Source organism: Pan paniscus, chromosome 2 (genome assembly GCF_029289425.2).
Source record: "Pan paniscus chromosome 2, NHGRI_mPanPan1-v2.0_pri, whole genome shotgun sequence".
Taxonomy (NCBI): Eukaryota; Metazoa; Chordata; class Mammalia; order Primates; family Hominidae; genus Pan; species Pan paniscus.
Window position 1 is genome coordinate 37,758,911 of NC_085926.1, and position 13,791 is coordinate 37,772,701.

Sequence of the window (13,791 nt, forward strand, 5' to 3'; positions counted from 1 at the left end):
CCTGTCCTGCCTCAAGCATCACTCTCTCAAGGAGAAAGGGGTGTCCTCATCCCCATGTCTAGGATGATTTGTTTGCCTCACACTCTCCTTTCAGAGACCCGGAGTCCTTTTCCTTCAGAGCCTCTCTATTCATCAGTAATGGTATTGGAGGCTTTAGCTGATGAAGGTCTGTCTCTTCCTTGTTTCCACTGTGTCCCCAGCTCCAAAACAGCACCAGGGACCATAACTGCAACTTCCTGACACCAAAGTCCATACTTCTCTAGAATTACAAATTTCAGATGTAGGTGAAAACAGCCTCTTAGAGTATTATAGATGGATATTTTAAAATAAGACAACTAATTTCTTTGGGATTACAAAATAATATGTATGTATTGACCTAACATAACATATCAATTACCAAAAAAAGTTGTAAAACACCAGGAGTTCACATCCCAGAAATAACCATGATGAGCATAGTATTGCCTCATTTTGGCCTTTTTCTCTGCATATATAGATATAGACCAGGCATTCTCATAACATCAACTTATTTTTGAATAGTGTATTAGTTAAATTTTACAGTAATATACTCAGCATATTTTCAGGTGAAGTACCTCTAAATTTAAAAGCAGTGGGTTCCTTTTTTTTTTTAAGTATGGGGTCTTGTTCTGTCACCCAGGCTGGAAGGCAGTGGCACAATCATAGCTCTAACTCCTGGGCTCAAGCTGTTTTCCCGCCTCAGCCTCCCAAGTAGCTGGGGCTACAGGCATGCACAATGCCTGGCTCATTTTTTTATTTTTTTGTAAACATAGGGTCTCACTATGTTTCTCATACTGGTCCTGAACTCCTGGCCTCCAGCTATCCTCCCACCTCAGCCTCCCAAAGTGCTGGGATTATAGGTGTGAACCAACGCACCTGGCCTGGATTTGATTTATTAATCTGGGAAAAACGTATACCTATTTTTCCCCGAAGACAGTACTGTGAACATCTTTCCATATTGTTCAAAGCACGTTTCCAGCACATCTTAAAGCTGTAGAGTGTCTGCAGTCTACTCATCCAGTCCCCTGATACTGGAATTTAGGTTGCTTCTGTTTCACACTTCTTTTAACAGTGCCACATTAAATATCCCTGGAGCCAAATATTTGCACAAATATTTCATTATGTCGTTAGGTTGAAAGCCTAGAAATAGAATTGCCATCAAAAGGAGTGTATATTTTAAGCTTTTTAAAAATTGTATTTATTTTTTTATTTTGAGATGGAGTTTTGCTCTTGTCTCCCAGGCTGGAGTACAGTGGAGTGATCTCAGCTCACTGCAACCTCCCCCTCCCGGGTTCAAGCAAGTCTCCTGCCTCAGCCTCCTGAATAGTTGGGATTACAGGCGCCTGTCACCACACCCAGCTATTTTTTTTTTTTTTTTTTTTGTATTTTTAGTAGAGACCAGGTTTTGCCATGTTGGCCAGGCTGGTCTTGAACTCTTGACCTCAGGTGATCCTCCCGCCTCAGCCTCCCAAAGTGCTGGGATTACAGGCGTGAGCCACCCCGCCTGGCCTAAGCCTTTTATTACTATTGCAGTTTGCCCTGTAGAAAGGTCATACCAATTCACCCTCCCACAAGCAGTGTATTAGAAATGTCTGTTTGCCAATAGTGGATGTTACCTTTTAAAAACAATCTGCCAATTTGTTGTTTATTTAATCCACATCGCCAGATAGATTCTTAATTCTCCTTTTTCTCCAACTCCAACTCCTTCCTGCTGAGACAGCCTCTGGTTTGTGGGTGGAGAACAAAGCCTGCTCAGTGTTTGGCATCTGAAAAGACAAGGCTTCTTGCTGAGTTGAGGGCTTTGGTGCATGAGTGTGTGTGGGTATGTGTGCATGCGCGTGTGTGTGTGTGTGTGTGTATGTGACTTCCTTCTGCCTTTATATGGGCTCTTAAAATGAGAGGAGCTGTGTCCTTTATGGCTGGGTGTGTGGAACCAGACAGGGCACAGAGAGGGGAGTGTTGTGGCCGTGCCCCACTTCCCCTTGTAGTCTGCATGCCCTCCTTCTGGCCGCCCCACCTGGCTCTGCCTCTCAGGGGTGTCCTGTCTCCTCTGCACAGCCCCTGCCTCCTCCAGCCCACCACCTGCTTTGCCTTGCTTTTGCTGTGTTTGTTTAAAGAAAGCATGGTTGCAGGAGATGCTGTCATGGGTGGGGAGAACCCTGAGGTCACCCAGCTGTGTGGGATCCAAAGAGCCAGGACCTGAGAAGGCAGACTCTGCCCTCTGCCACAGACTGGGAGGGAGAGGGCAGTCACGGCCGCCAGGGACACACCGTGTGCCCAGACCAGGGCTTGCCATAACTAACGGGTGGCAGGAAAGCTTTGAGGAGGCTGTTGAATGAGGCCACCTGGGTCAAAACAGCTTTGCTAGTCAACCCAGAGCAGTATCTCATTTCGGCTCACATTTCTCGAACGCTTACTTTGCCCCAGTCCTTGCTTTGCCTGGACTAGGCACTGGGATGCAGCAATAACTGTGCCCTTCCCTGCACTTGACCGCCTCACCACCTAGCAATAGACCTGCAGGCATAATGGAGGGTGGTGAGTGCTGCGCAGTAACTGCTCTGGAAACTGAGAAGAAGGTGCCATGAGTCCCCCTCCCTTGCCCCCAAGGAGGAGGGAGGATTAAAAGGTCACAGAGAACAGTGTGGTAGATGAGAGCAGCTTTCAGGCTGACAGCTGTGGGCAGCAATCCTGACTCTCACACTTGCCTGACATGAGGCCTTAAGGGGGCTGCTTACCTTCTGTGACCCTCAGTTTCTTCCTCTGTAAAAAGGAGACCATCACCTCTAGTTTGGTATGTAGAGGTTATGCAAGGAAAATGTTTAGCACTGCGCTTAGCACACAGAAGCCAGGGGATATTTCATAAATGAGGTGTCATTCGAGTCTGACCTTGAGTGTGGTTTGAGTTTTCCAGGCAGGGAAGGGTAGATGAAGATTCCATCCAGAGGGAAGGAAGAGGTGGGAAAATAAGCAGGGTTTGTGGAGAGCAGCTTGTAAAGTTTGTCAGGGCAGTCACTGACCTGCAGCAAGACCATCTGCCACAGTTGTGAAGGCCACTGCTAACCAGGACAAAGGGGGAGCATGGGAGGTCTGTGAGCAGAGTGGTGGCATGACCAGATCTGTGTCGAGAGAGAGATCTGGGGCTGGGTGCAGTGGCTCATGCCTGTAATCCCAGTGCTTTGGGAGGCCAAGGCCAGAGGATTACTTGAGCCTAAGAATTTGAAGTTGCAGTGAGCTATGATCATACCACTGCACCAGGTGGCAGAGCAAGACCCTGTCTCTAAAAGGAAAGAGAGATCTAGGGACAGTGTGGGGGCAAGAGTAGGGCCATTGCCATGGGTCAAGGTAGGACAGGCAGGGTTTGCTGACCAGTTGGACTTGAGAGGTCAGGGAGAAAAAAAGAATAGCTGTCTCTCCTTAAGATAAGTTCAGACAAAGGATGGGTGCCCTTAATCAGGGTGGGGAAGGCAAGATTCGAATTAGTTTGGCAAGAGGAGGAGCTTGGTGTTGGGCTTTCTGAGTGAGTGGTGCTTAGAGGAGGCTAGGAGACAAGGCTGGGCTTGCCTCACTCCCTGTCGCCCCCACCCAGCAGAAGGAAGGTCAACAGAAGGAAGCCCCTTCTCTCTACTTGGCTACACATCCGCATCATTCTTTTCCCACCGCAGACCAGCTTTCTCTATGTTTCCCTACACATTGTAGGGAGATAGTTGCCTCCAGCCCCTCCAAACTTGCATCTCAAGGACTACTAGCCACAGACGCAGAATGATCAGCCACCTCTGATTCCTGGTCCCACATATCTGGGAGAGAGGATCTGCCTGGCCCAGCTCTAGTCAAATGTCTACTCCCATCAACTGTGGAAGGGAGGAAGGGAGTTGGCAGGGAGAGAATCCACCCGGCCCAATGTGGGTCATATGTCTCCCACGGAGACTAGTGGGGGAGAAAGATGCAGGATGGTGGTTTAGGGGATACTGGGGAGGAGACTCTCAGAAAAGAAAACAATTAGGCAGGCACCCCAAAGGAGTTCGCTCCTGCAGGATTTCATCGTTGTTAGTGCTGCTGCTGCCTGAATTGCAGGCTGTTGTATCATACCAGTTAGCTATGCTGCATACAAACTGCCCCCAAATTGAGTGGCTTTTCACAACCATTACATCTGACAAATTTCTGGGTCAGGGATCCAGGAAGGGTTTGGCGGGGTGATTCTTCCATCCCACATGACATTGAGTGAGGTCACTTAGTGGCATTTACCTGGTGGCTAAGCTGGTCTTCAGAGTCCAAGACAGCTTCATTCTCGTGCCTGGCACCTTGGTAGGGACAGCTGGAAGGCTGGATTCAGTCAAGTCCTTCTTCCTCTCCATGTCGACTCAGGGCCTCTCCATGTCGACTCAGGGCCTCTCCATGTGGTTCTTCCAGCAGATGGTCTGACTTTTTATGTGGTGGCTTAGGCTGAAAGAGAGCGCTGCCAGTTCTCTTAAATGCTAGCCCACAGCTGGCATAGCATCATTTATTCTGTTGGTAAAAGCAGTCATATGCCAGCTCAGGTTCAAGAGAGGGGAAATAGACCCTGCTTCTCAATGGGAGGAGTGGCAAAGCCTTAGTGGCTGTCTTTTATCTGTCACATACATGATGTTTGAAATATGGGCAAAATCTTTTCTTTTTTTTTTTTTTTGTGGCAGTCTCACTCTGTCACTCAGGCTGGAGTGCAGTAGCATGATCTCGACTCACTGCAACCTCCACCTCTTGGGTTCAAGAGATTCTCCTACCTCAGTCTCCTGAGTAGCTGGGATTACAGGTGCCTGCCATCAAGCCTGGCTAAGTTTTGTATTTTTTGTAGAGATGGGGTTTCACCATGTTGGCCAGGCTGGTCTCGAACTGCAGGCCTCAAGCGATCTGCCTGCCTTGGCCTCCCAAAGTGCTGGGATTACAGGTGTGAGCCACCGTGTCTTTTCCCTAAAAGTCACTATTACAAACAAAAATTCGCCTAACTAGAAGTTTTGTTCTATTTTAAAGTAGATGAAACCTCATCTCTCTCCCATAGTGTCATAGATAAAATCACAGTTGAACTCCTTTGGGGAAGAGGAGGCAAACAGAAAATGTTGGTGCAGCATTTATGTCAGAGTGTGCAGTCTGTTGAGGCAGTGTTGTAATGTGATAAGGGGCTTGGTGGAGGGGATTTCTTTAGGGAAGAAAATTTTTTTCTCAAAAGGCTAACTATGACTTTTGAGACTATTTATAAAGTCTCAAAAGACTTTATAAGAGGTTAAAAGGGCAATTGAAATGTAGGATTATTTTAAAGACCTACGTATTTCTAGAACTTCAACTACAGACCTCTTGTTAACTCTGATTCCCATGTCTACAACCTAAGAATGATACATTATGTGTAGTGAATAGTGATTCGGTATCACACTGACAGTACGGTGCAGTAACCCAAAGACCTGTTAATTGATGGTCTAAACTCCAGCCTCATATTTGACTTATACGGGAGGTCTTAATGTTTCCGGCTTATTGCCATATTCCATATGTAATTTCCTCCATTCCTTTCAAGGGGAAAGCCACTGAGTGTTACCCAGCTGCCACTGCTGACCGGTTGCCCACTTCACTGAGGGCCTTTGAAGACAGCGGTTGGTGGGGACAGTGTTGAAGTCCTCTTCCCTTTACAGAACCGTGGCTCTTGAATGTCCTTCTAGAGTAGCTCTTGGCATTGCTACCTATGGTCATTTGCTGCTGCCTTGAGCTCCGGAGCCAAAAGTGGTTGTTCCCAAAAGTGTTGCATAAACGTGAATCGTGACATGGTACTGAAAGCTGAGCAGAGCAGCTGGCCATGCCGCCGCATTCACAGCACCACACAAGCCTGAAGGTCTGCATGCTTTATGCTTGCAAGATGGCCAGCACCTTCACTAGGCAAAGAGTAGTAGGTCCCTACTAGGTGGCAGGCCCTGGGCAAAGGGACAAAGATAAATAAACAACAGCCCTCACCTAGTCTGTTTCTTTTTTTTCTTTTTTTTTTTTTTTTGAGACAGAGTCTCACTCTGTCACCCAGGCTGGAGTGTAGTGGTGCAGTCTTGGCTCACTGCAACCTCCGCCTCCCGGGTTCAAGCAATTCTCCTGCCTCAGCCTCCTGTGTAGCTAAGATTATAGGTGTGCGCCACCATGCCTGGCTAATTTTTGTATTTTTAGTAGAGACAGGGTTTCACCATATTGGCCAGGCTAGTCTTGAGCTCCTGGCCTCAAGTGATCCACCCACCTTGGCCTCCCAAACTACTAGGATTACAGGTGTGAGTCACCATGCCTGGCCTCAACAACAGAGCCCTCACCTAGTCTTGAAGACCTTTAGGAAAATCAGCTTCAGCAAAGCCCTGAAGGTGAGCAGGACTTGGCCTGTGCCACCAGCCCCTGGCCCCACCTACGCATGCACTGTGGTGCTACTGTTTACCTAAATCAGAAAGCCCTTATCGTGTCAGCAAGTGTCTTTTCCAGAGCTGAGCTCCAGGCTCCCTGCTGATGTGCTCAGCCAGACCAGCCCCTCATCTGCCTCTGACCCTGTGCAGCTCCTGGCGGCCTTCAAGAAAGCCCATCTGCTGGCATCTCAGGCATCCTCTCATGCTTGGCGGCAGCAGGCCCTAGCTCTGACACAAAATCCACAATGAGGGCCCCAAGCTAACCAGACTGCTCTTCAAATTCTGAAATGGATCCTAATCAGCTTTCCCAAAGCTGAGATGTTAGCAGACACTGGGAGCCATAATTTAAACTTTATGTGCGAGGATTACAGTAGCCAGCCAAACCACCATGCAGGAAGAAAACTTTGAAATATGAAACGCTTTTAAAGGAAGAAAAGTCCAAATGAGTCCCCTCTCCTTTCCTGCAGCTCCTGACTGGGTTGGAAGATGCCTGGGCCTGGCATCTCTTCAAGACAATCATAAAGGCCTGCTTAGGAGGAGAAAGTTAAATTGTTCAGAGGTGCAGGAGGGATAACAACTTTGTGTGTGACTGGCACCTTTAAGAAATACCTTCAGCTTATATAAGCCAGCCTGGTTTCTGTGGAAAGAATGAAGATGATGGGGTGTTTCGCCTTTTGAAGAAAGACACCCCCCTTCCCTTATTTAGGGCTCCAAGCTCTTCCCTCCCTGTCTTTCTCTCTGCCTCCCTCACACCCTCCTCCCCTCCCCAGCTCTGTCCTTGTTTGTTTGCAGTTTGCCAAAACATACAGGCCACCACTCAGTGAAGGAGAGAGACCATATCCTCCCTCACTGCTGTCAACCAAGGACCCTCTCTCTCCCATTTGACCCTTTTGCAAACCGAGATGGTTTGGAGCAAAGGGAAGTGAGACTGCTTGGCCAGCCCTATGGCCATGTCTTCCCAGGAGGCCCAGGACCTACTTGCTCAAGTGGCAAAGAGGCAGGCTGCAGAATGTGTTTGCCAGCCCTCTGAAAAGGGCTGCCTCAAACCCTCTATCAGCTGGGGCTGTTCCAAGAGCCTGCTGCTTTAGGACTGGCTTTGGGCTCATGGTTTTTATTTGAGAGCATTACTTCTGACCTAAGGCAGAAACACTTAGAAAACAAATCTGTGAAATAGCTCAGAGAATGTGTAAGGTTTGGCAACCCCTCCAGAGGTCAATGGGTTATCACCTTCCCTTCAAACTGGGCTGGGAGGGCATCCTTGCTTCTCCTCCAAAGAAAAAGAAAATGCACAGACACATGCCCATGTGCTTGCACACACACCCTTCACACTGCCTCAATTAGAACCATGTGCCAACGACATTCAGTGGGGGCTTGTTTATGCTTGGGAGTAAATATTGGGCTGATGTTGCACTGTCGACATCTCGAGACAGAGACATGCTATGTAAATAGTCAAGTAACTGAAGAGAACTATAAACATGAAGTCTTGAATTAGTCCAAAAAAGGAATTTGTCCCAGGTCCTCAGAATCACTGTCTAGGAAGCAACCCAAAGGCCGCGGAGTGGGTAGGATCCCCCAAGAGACCAGATGTCATGGTGTTGTCCAGCTGGTCCCTCTCACCCTGCAGGGGGCTGGGGAGGAAGAGGCTGCTGCTGCAGGGTGGATACCCCAGAACTCAGTCAGGCCTCATGCCTCACACAGCACCCATCTAAGTAAGGCTGTTTGGGGCAATCTTTTGTTTCCCTAGGAGTTTTCTGGTTGCTTTTGGATACATGGTTATATGAGAAAATTGTGTATGTCTGTTACAAGGGTTCAGGGAGCTGCTCTTTGGAGCTGCAGGACCAGCAGACACAAAAACCAGAAAGCACACTGTTCCTTCGGCTTCCAGCCAAGCAAAGCTTGGCTTGAGTCACCTCCTCTAGGGTTTCTATGTTTCTTCTGCTACAGATAGAACAGTTAACAGAGCCCCTTGCCCCTCAAATGGTGAAGCAAGCACTAGAAGGTTCCAGGAAAAATGCAGAAAAACATTGACTCCATTGGCTTGGAAGTGAGTGTGGGGCTGCTGGGCATCCAGCTTAGCCCATCATTAATCATTTCCCAGCACCTTCAGGGTGGGCTCAGCTGGCAAGAAAAACAGAGATTTGCCCAGTGCTTCTCAAAGCTCTCCCCAAGGCACCCATGTGTGCTCACATGAGCGGGTGTGTATGTCTGAAGGAGGCCTACTTAACCTTGGGATGTGCTAATTTCCCAAGTGTAGGGGGACTTTGGGTCCTGGCAGTAATGGAATAGGTAGGACTGGCTATGAAGTACTATAGCAGGCCGAAGGGGCTCGTGGGTTTCCTGGCGTGTGTATGAAGAGTTACAGATTTAGACCATGTATCTCTTAAGCAAAGGAACTACAGGTGCTCCTTGACTTATAATATTTTAAGTCAGAAATGCATTTAATACCCCAATAAACCCATCATAAAGTCAAAAAACTGTTAAGTCGAGGTATGGTAACTTGGGGATTATTTGTACTTGTTAGATCATCAAATTCAGAGTCACTATCTTTAGTTTAGTGTTTATCTTTAGTCTTTAGTTTTTATATTTTATCTTTAGCCATTATCTTTAGTTGAAGTCATTATCTTTACTTAAGGGGATGACAAAAACCTTGCTAAATTTAGTTTTTCACTTCCTCATTCCTGATTGACATTCTATTAGAAAATGTTAGCTAGGAAAACCTGTTCTTTATTTATTGACTTGCATTTATTGAGAACTGTTGGGAATAATATTGTGCCTCTAGGGCATTTAGAAGATAACATGCTTTTTTCTGGTTCTTGCAAATTACTTTCGGTGACTTGTTCTCATGGGTTGCTTATTTTGAGTTTTTATTTTTAGAGAACTGATATTTTTTCCGTTCTTGATGAGGTAATCAGGCAGTCTCTATGTTACATGAGTTAAGAGTCCTAGACTTACTTAGCAAGTCCCCAATTCTGACACTTATTATAAGACATCTGATCAAGAGCTGCATGTTCAACTCCATCAAGCCTTGCCTACTTTCCTCATCGGTAAAATTGACCTTAAAATCCCACAGTTCAAAAGACTATAAAAGTTAAATAAGTGAACATAACTGCATGTGTTTTGTGAATTCAAAGACCTCATAATCTTTTAAAATATTATTAAATTATGTTTTGTTTCTTTCAAAAATTAAGAGTTTTAAAAATTGAAAATTGAATTTTCAAAAAATTTCTCAAAAATCTTTGAGAAAAATTGAGATGGGACAAAGACTGTGCCTTGTTCCCCCTTAGTGTGAGTCCTGAGTACCCAGCTGTGTGGCCCACAGTCTAGAGCCTTGAATTCACTTTGGGGAAAACAGAAAAAGCTGTCATGATGTTTCAGGGCTGGAAGAGGTCTGAGAATCCCATTGATCTCTTAGGCAGAGACGAAGACACTATGGCTCGAAGCCAGAAAATAACCTTCCCAGGCTGGGCGCGGTGGCTCACACCTGTAATCCCAGCACTTTGGGAGGCCAAGGCAGGCGGATCATCTGAGGTCAGGAGTTCAAGATCAGCCTGGCCAACATGGTGAAACCCCATCTCTACCAAAATATAAAAATTAGCCAGGCCTGGTGGTGCAGACCTGTAATTCCAGCTACTTGGGAGGCTGAGGCAGGAGAATCGCTTGAACCCGAGAGGCGGAGGTTGCAATGAGCCGAGATCGTGCCACTGCACTCCAGCCTGGCAACAGAGCAAGACTCCATCCCCCACCCCCCAAAAAAAGAAACAATATTAGTTTGACAGAGCCACCACTAGACTATAGGGTACCTTTGTGCAAACTATAATAGTAAATAGCAACCCTTCCTAAAGACTCTTTACTTCCGTCTGTCAGAAAAAATTCAGAAAACTCTGATTTTATGAGAACAAGACACTCTACTGCCATCTGTTGGAAAACAGTTATAATAAACTTATACACATACATGATATCTGTGATGTGAGTGGTATCCCCCAGCCCCTTAAATGCAGTGTAGCACCTGCACTACTGTACCTACAACTCCCTAGCCATGAGAGTGCGTTATGTTTTAAGAAATGGTCTTCAGATTCTAAAAAGAAGGAAGACATACATCAATGGTAGCTCTGACCTCCCATCCAAGAGATTACGCATAGGCTGTGTTAGGAACAGGACTAGAGACCCTGCAGTGTTAGAGTGGGGCATAGAGCTTGCAAGGCTGTTTCAGCCAGGGGTGGGTGGGGGTGATTTTCAGGCCTAATGCTGACACCACTCCACTGAGAGAGAGAAGCTTGCTTCCGGGTGCCTGCAAGAGATGACAGTGCCTTCACCTTGTTGTTAGCAAGAATTGCATACATAAAAACTTGAGCACATGAAAGCCACATGTAAGAGTGAGTTCAGGTGCTCTAAATCCTTTCCAGATTGTTAACACACTGTCTATATCAAATCCTTACACTAGCATAGTGATGAGAAAGTGAGCCAGCTTTTGCTCTTAGAGATGAACAAGAGAAGTCTGGTTCAGGCCGGGCGCGGTGGCTCACGCCTGTAATCCCAGCGCTTTGGGAAGCCAAGGCAGGCGGATCACTTGATGTCAGGAGTTTGAGACCAGCCTGGCCAACAAGATGAAACCCCGTCTCTACTAAAAATATGAAAATTAGCTGGGCAGGGTGGTACATGCCTGCAGTCCCAGCTACTCGAGAGGCTGAGGCAGGAGAATCACTTGAACCTGGGAGGCAGAGGTTGCAGTGAGCCGAGATGGTGCCATTGCACTCCAGCCTGGGTGACAGAGTGAGACTCTGTCTCAAAAAAAAAAAAAAGTGAAAAGTCCAGTTCCGCAAGGCACACTAACTGATGCTGTTTAAATCTAGAGCCCTATCAGCTGTCTGTCTGATTCATTAAGTCAGCAAAAAAAATATTGAGTCTGTACCAGTTAACTTATGCTACATGACAAACCACCCCAGTATTGAGCGGCTTAAAAGCAATATCCATCTATGCAGGTCACAGTTCTGTGGGTTGGCTATTTGGACTGAGCTCAGTGGGGCAGTTTGAGCTCAGCGAGACTTACATGTGCCTCTGCGGGCAGCTGGGAGTTGGCTAGTCTGGGAGGGCTTCAAAAAAAAACTGGTCTCTTAGCAGGTTAGACAAAGGCATTTGTGTGGAAGCAGGGCAGGGTTCTGAGAAAGTAATTGGAAGTGTGCACAGCCCCTTGGGGACTAAGTGTGTAACAGACACAACATCTCCTCCCTCTCATCCAATTGTCAAAGCTAGTCTCAGTGGAGAATCAAGGCTGGGAAAATAGACCACCTCATGATGGGAAGAGCTGGAGAGTCACATGGTAAAGGGTGTGGAGGGTATGTGGGCATCTTTGCAATTTATCGCTGGTACCAAGGACAGGTGAGATGCTGAGTACTGGGGATTGAAAGCACAAAGCCTGCCTTCAAGGAGTCCTAAGACAAATGCAGGAGATAATAAGAGGGCAGACTGTTAAGTTTCTGCTTGATAGTGCCATGGTAGGGAAATGTGACTTCTCTGGAATTACAACTGAGTGACCTGGGATTATTGACACATTACAACATCAGCAGCCAAAGGTATGTGCTAGAGAATCTTATTTCCCTGTTACATCCTTCCACAGTTTCATGATTACATTCTCCTTCATGGCATGTGACCAGCCACATCTGGTCATGTTTTCTTGGCCAACCACACCTTTATCGCAAAAGAATGACATTTCAAGCAGTAGCTTCTTAGATTTCCATTCAGTCTTGGTCCGTTTTTCTGGCCTTCTGTGGGTGTGCTGTGGGGATGATGTCTATGACTTTTTCTTAATTATCCAGAAAATTCTGGCCAAGCACCTTTTCCACATCTCTTGCAGAGGGGAGAAGGTGAAGAGGTTTCAGGAGAGAAAAGTATATGTGTGGGGGCGTCAGAACGTGGCATTCTGATGAATGTGGTCTTATGCTGGGAAGAAACCTCCAGGGCTGAAATCACCAGGAACTCAATATCTGTTTACAAAACTGGCCTTGAGGATTGAAGCTCAGAACACAAGACTCTTGCCAGTTGTTCTAAGAAAGCTTCTGCTCTTTCCCAGTCATTCAAACTGCACCACCTTATCGACTTCCCCTCACAGTGAATGCTCAGGATCTCCTTGGCAACGTGGGTGAAGATACCTGCTGGCTCTCTTGACAGTTCTCGTCTTTGGCTTGGCCAATAAGCCCCCTTTAGGGAAGTAGAAAGATGGTGGCAACAGACAGCTCCTCAGCTCCACCTGCCTTCCCTTCTTCAGGGGAGCTTATGACCATCAGGGTGGCTGTGATGCTTCCCTGGATGTTTGGCTCACAGTGAAGAAGCCTGAGGACAAATACACAGACAACAAAAACATTTGATGTGCCCATGACAGCTGGGTTTGCTTCATGATTTGTGTAGGACACGTCTTATATGTGCATGCACTGTTGGCAGCAGACTGCAGAGAGTCTTGAGGGTTTTCCAATATGACTTGGGAATTGCAAGCTGATGATACCATGGTACCACAACCTGCGGTGTGGCAAGCCTACCAGCACCAGGTCAAGTGTGTGTCTCTGTTTGATTTCCTCTATTCAAGGGGATTGAAACAATGATTTGAGGGCAAGTCATTTATTTGGAAGGTGATCTCAGGAAAACCTGTTGGAGAGCAGGGAAGGAAGCCAATAAAAGATTTGTCATCAAGCTGGTTACCTCTGCAGGCAAGCTCCATGGGGAAACTGGTAGAACGTACACCTCAGGGTTATCCCACCCAAGGAGAGAGGGAGCTGGGGTATTTGTACACCCGATACAGTCAGCCTTGTTTAAAGGAAGATGCAGAGAGGAATGTCTGACCTCATAAACAGAGCCCACCAATGTTAGTGAGCCAAGGACGAGAGATGCCGAGTCTCTCAGAGCATGGGAGGAAAGGTAAGCTTTGGGCTACAAACGTTGCTTCACTGTTTGGTGGTGATGACTATGTGAGAAAAACTAGACACTTGTCTTACCATATGTGAAAAGTTGTAAGACCAAATGTAACATCAAAGGGCAGGGTCTTTTCAGAACTAAGCTAGAGGAAATTGCCATCCTGGGTCAGGATGAAACGCCCGTTCTAAGTGAGAATGTGCTGCTGACTGTGGTGCACAGACAGCACAAATTCCACGGGTTTGAGAGAAAGATGTAAATGACAGCAAGGTAGAATGCAGACCTGCAGACGCTTTAAACAGCCTCTCATGTGAGAGCAGTATTTATTAAATTATTCCACAGATGGCTAAGATCTCTCAAGATACTAGGTTTATCAAAAGCCAAATAAGCTTGGGGAATGTCAGGTCCCTGGTTTTTTTCCCCACCGGAATTAATGGTAATGGATCCTTTACTTTCCACTGTACATTAAGACTCTCTCTAAAAA

General features: G+C 46.7%; 1 protein-coding gene and 1 long non-coding RNA gene across 8 annotated transcripts in view; one reads left to right on the plus strand and one right to left on the minus strand.

Moving 5' to 3' along the window:
• The window catches only part of ITGA9 (integrin subunit alpha 9), a 369,289-nt gene that overhangs the window by 354,317 nt on the left and 1,181 nt on the right, over window positions 1–13,791 (plus strand). The gene's annotated exons all lie outside the window — the stretch shown is intronic.
• The window catches only part of LOC106634565 (uncharacterized), a 44,394-nt gene continuing 42,471 nt past the window's right edge, over window positions 11,869–13,791 (minus strand). For all 5 annotated transcript variants that reach the window (XR_010111419.1, XR_010111418.1, XR_008624716.2 and 2 more), the window contains one exon: window positions 11,869–12,734. This is a non-coding gene — a long non-coding RNA (uncharacterized LOC106634565). The remainder of the gene's footprint in view (window positions 12,735–13,791) is intronic.